Here is a 4,569-nt window from a genome sequence, read left to right as displayed (position 1 = left end):
CCACAAGCATTACTGAGCATTCGCTATGTGTCAGACCACGGGCTAGACCTGACTGAACAATGCTATAAAGTAGGCATTATTCTCCCTTTTTTTTCAGCATCAGAGACTAAGGCCCAGGGGATCTAAGCCTTTTCCATGCCCAAGGTCACGCCGCTTGTAAGAGCAGAGAGATTAGAGGCTGGGGTTGACACCAACACCTCTGCTTACTGCACCCGTTCGTGTAGTGAGGGTTCGTTCTTAGCCTCGATCCTAACGCGACGCCCTGAGTAGTCTCTATAGATCTAAGGAGTGGGAAATTCAGGAGGACAAGATGACCGGGAGTGACTATTTGTGGTCTTAGAACTTAGGTCTTGATTATAGGTATTGCTTCATGAGTTTCTTGCAGGAGCCTTAAGGAAGTGGGAAAAAAGTACCAGGTGTGAAATTCAAATAGCCTTTTTGGATTATACATACATTTCCATTAATGGCCTTAATCAAAGAGGATCGCGTGACCTGCAACAGGTGGCTAATGTAACCCAGTAGGTCCTGTGGTTACTAGTTATTTTCCCCAAGGAGCTGGAGTTGAAACTTTTGTGTGCAGCAGAATGCAAAATAGCTCTGGCTTGAGATATGGTGCTATGCAGTGCCTTTTCTCCACCCTTAATGTCACCACATCCCCTTGGCTGTCATCACTGAAATGTCGGACTCCTGGAGAGTCCTTCTGTCTCCTAGTTTTTCTTCTAGGCACTGGTATCCACACTGACTGCAGGATGACCTTACTGAAAAATGAATCTGACCTTGTCACTCCCCTGCCTCACATCTGTCAAGGGTGCCTCATGCCTTCAGGTCAAGTTCCAAGTCCTTAGCGTGGAGCCTGTGGTCCATGTGATTTGTCCCCCTGAAGACTTAGAACATCCCATCTCCTGCCTTACTCCACACACTCTCTACATCCCAGACATAATGGGCTTCTTCCTGTTCCTCAAACATGTCATGCTCTTCTAATGCTTCTGTATTTTTGTGCATGTGTATTTTGTTTCTTTTTTTCTTGGTCCCGGAAAGCCTTGCTACCAACTTGTCTACCCTGTGAGCTAGTCACCCTTATGGATAATCAGATGACCTGTCCCACACTGCCTTCCCCAGGCAGCGATCTTATTCTCCCTCCTGTGTGTACCACGCGCCCATGCGAGACTCTGTCACAACACATATCACTTTGCGTTGTAGTGATTGCCTAGGCCTGTTTCCCTGTAAGGCTGGGATGAGACCCCCACCATCCACTACATGGCTGAGCCCAAGATCAGTGCTTAGGAACTGTTTGTTGAGAAATGAGTGAATGGGTGAGTTCGTGGCGGAATGGACACGGGAGTGAGCAAGGCATTTGCTGGAAGGCAACGACAAGAACAGCGGCAAAGGTCCTGGTGCCAAGCAACTTTACAGAGTTCCCTATTTAGACCTTACAACTACCTCATGAAGTAGGTATTACGCCCACTTTATAGATGAAGAAACTGAGGCTTATAGAGTTGAAGTTAATTGTTAAAGTTTCCCATTAGGTAAGTGATCGAGCTGGAAAGCAAATCTGGATTCAAGTGACTTGAAAGCCCAGTCTTGTAAGCATATTATCTTCAGTTGCCTGTCTGTGGCCACATTGGGCCACATCAGAGAAGACAGCAGTAGCCTTTTGAGGGCAGAGGGCAGAAGGCACAGGGCAAGGGGTTCCCCTCGCTCACAGTGGGTTCAGCGGTGCTCCTCCTCAGACCGGGATCAACTGGACCTGTTTGGGACAAAGATGTGTGGGGAAAGGGGGAAGGAGGGAGCAGACGGGACGGGAGGGGTGTGCAGAAGGCCATGTGCTCCTGGTAGATTACTGGTGTGTTCTCAGCTCCTCAGGGAACCGAGCAGTCTGGAGCCCTGGAGAAGCCTCACCTCAGAGAAGCACCCCCTTGATCAGAGAATGCTTTTCTGGCTGGGGAAAATTTACTTTCTCTTGCTAGGTGAAAATGCAAATTAGGTTTTCTTTTTGGAATGTCATTGGGTTTGATTTCACCACACTGATCCCTTTAAGAAGAAAGTGAACAAGCGCCAGGAGATTTGAAACACGTATAGGATGAATATAGTATGAGGCAGGCCCCAGAAATGCACATGGCCTGATGGAGGGTATTAGTGGGAAGCGATTGAACAGCATCTCTCCTGAGTCCTGTCTCCCAGAGGGTTCTTAGTGACACCACAGCACAGACTGGCTATCACCGTTTCCTCCGCTCTCTGAGCACAAAGTGAAACCTTTCCCTGCTTCCTTTGCAGAAGGCAATGCCACAGGATAGAGCTCTGGCCAATGGGATGCGAGTGCTCCGGCTAGGCCTGGTCGTTAAAGCAAAATGAAACGAAATGAAAGTCCTTCCATGCTCTTTCCCTAAGCTGACCCAGGAGGTTCAGCGCTGAAATGAGTCAGGGTTGGAAGGAGCCTAGGTTCCTTAATCACTCTGTGGAGGAGAGACACCTGCTCATCAAGATCTTGAAGAAGGGACCGTGTACCCCAGTGCTTGCACAATGCCTGGTACAGGTTGGTGATTGATAAATATTGGATAGGTGATGGTCAAAATAATAGAGATTAGAGAAAGAACTTCACATCTGTATTATATTCGATTCTTACAACTATGTAAGAGCAATACTACTATGCTGTTTACAGACCTGGCAACCAAGACTTAGAGATGAAGGGACTTGCACAATGCTGGACCTGTCCTCCTTGAGCACAGGCTGTGGCCTTCAGGTCAGAGCCAATGTGAAGTTTAACACAGGACTAGCAGCAAAGTAGGACGGGGCTTTGGGCCTGAGATTTAGATATGAGTTGATCAAAAGGGAAAGTGGCCCCAAGGGCAGTTAGAACCCAAGCTTTGGTCCCTTTAAGACCTCAAGCACTTCCGAATCACCTGGGGATTTAAAAAGTGGAGTTTCTAGACCCCATCCCCAGGAGTCTCTTTTAGAAGGTCTAGAACGAGGCTCTGGAACCGACAGTCCTATAAAGGCCTCCAAAGAATTTTATTCTGCGGAGGAGGAAAGCGTACAGTCTGTAGAAGGGGAAAGGGAGCCCTGAGCAGCCCGACAAAGCTGCGCGTCCCCGCTCTGCCACCTCTCAGCGGTAGAAACTTCAGCACGTGTTTCCACCACGCCGAGCCTGTTTCACGTCTGTAAATTGGGGATCATAACTCCATCCTTATTAGGCGGTTGTGAGGATTCGATGACACGGTGCGTATAAAGCCTCTGGCAATACGAGGTATGTGTCTGGTGAGGGCTTCTGGGGCCCAGGCAGAGCATTTCTCCCCAGGGGCATTCTCCTCTCCCTATCATCATGGGCTCCTGCTTCTGGAACTTTCTAATCAGGTTCGACTTCCTTAACGGCGAAATGGAGATGATAATATATATATAAAACAGGTGTCGCCTTGCCCCTGGGTGTTAACAACTGCAGCCTGCTGGTCCCTGTCCTTTAAGACTCAAACAATGATAGCTGCAGTGTTTTGAAGATGTCCTTAATCAGACCGAGGACGTTTTCTTCTATTTCTAGTTTGCTAAGATGGATAGATACATATCCCGATTTTGTCATCCATTCATCTGTCGACGGACACTTAGGTTTCGTCCACGTCTCAGCTTTTGTGAACAATGTTGTAATGAGCATGGCGGTGCAGAGAGCGCTTCCACATCCTGATTTTATTTCTTTTGGAGAAATACCCACAAGTGAGATTGTTGGATCATATGGTGGTTCTATTTTTAATTTTTGAGGAATCTCCATACTATTTTCTATAATGTCCTGTCCAATCATTTTTCTCAGAAAGCTCCCACCCATGGGGCCCTCCCAGATCGCCTGGGAGATGCTCAAACATTTTCAATTTTCTCTGCTTCCAAACCATGTGCAATGACTGCCCGGAGGTTCCCGTCCCTCCAGGAGGCATATCCGTTTCCAAGGGATGACTGAACAACCTAGAACTTTACTGTTTGAAAAAATTATTCCCCGCTCTGAAGGCCAGGCCTGCTCTCCATGCGCCTGGAGAGGAACTTCTAATTTAGTTCAGAATCTTTTATTTTACAGGTAGGAATCACAGGCCTATCTATCGAGGGGAAGAGACCAGTCGAGGGATGAAAACTGAGACCAGACCTGGGAATTTTTGACCTGGATTTGTGGCTCTTGAATAATAAATTAGTCATACCTAATGTTTATTGAGCACTTGCTCTACCCTATGACACTCTGCTACTCCTGTCACGTCGGTGAGATCATTTATTCTTCACAATCATTCAAAGAGATAGATGCTACTACCTCAGAGCTCACTTCACAGATGAGGAAACTGGGGCACGGAGAGATTTAATGACTTGTTTAAGCTCATGCAACTAAGTGGTGCCCAGGGAAGCCCGGAAGCCAGCCTGGACGCTCTGAGCGCAGTGGCCTTGTGCCAGCCACGCCACGCCACCTCTCCCTGCTTTTCTGACTGTCTCCCTATTTCTCAGCATCAGGATCCCTTCACAAACCGACTGTTTTTCTTTTTGGGCACCTTCTCAGTGGGTGGGGCTCCTCAGTATTAGTGACATTGCTAGGGGTGTCTCGGCGCT

At 47.8% G+C, this 4,569-nt stretch overlaps 1 long non-coding RNA gene across 1 annotated transcript; it reads left to right on the top strand.

The window, feature by feature from the left end:
* The first annotated feature begins 2,427 nt into the window (after positions 1-2,427).
* LOC111737556 lies at positions 2,428-4,176 on the top strand. The gene is made up of 2 exons (XR_002779474.1): positions 2,428-2,533; positions 4,055-4,176. It is a non-coding gene; the product is annotated as an uncharacterized LOC111737556 (long non-coding RNA).
* Positions 4,177-4,569: the final 393 nt, after the last annotated feature.

The sequence above is a fragment of the Pteropus vampyrus genome, unplaced genomic scaffold, assembly GCF_000151845.1.
Source record: "Pteropus vampyrus isolate Shadow unplaced genomic scaffold, Pvam_2.0 Scaffold28, whole genome shotgun sequence".
Lineage (NCBI taxonomy): Eukaryota > Metazoa > Chordata > Mammalia > Chiroptera > Pteropodidae > Pteropus > Pteropus vampyrus.
This window is presented reverse-complemented; position numbering and strand designations above follow the sequence as displayed.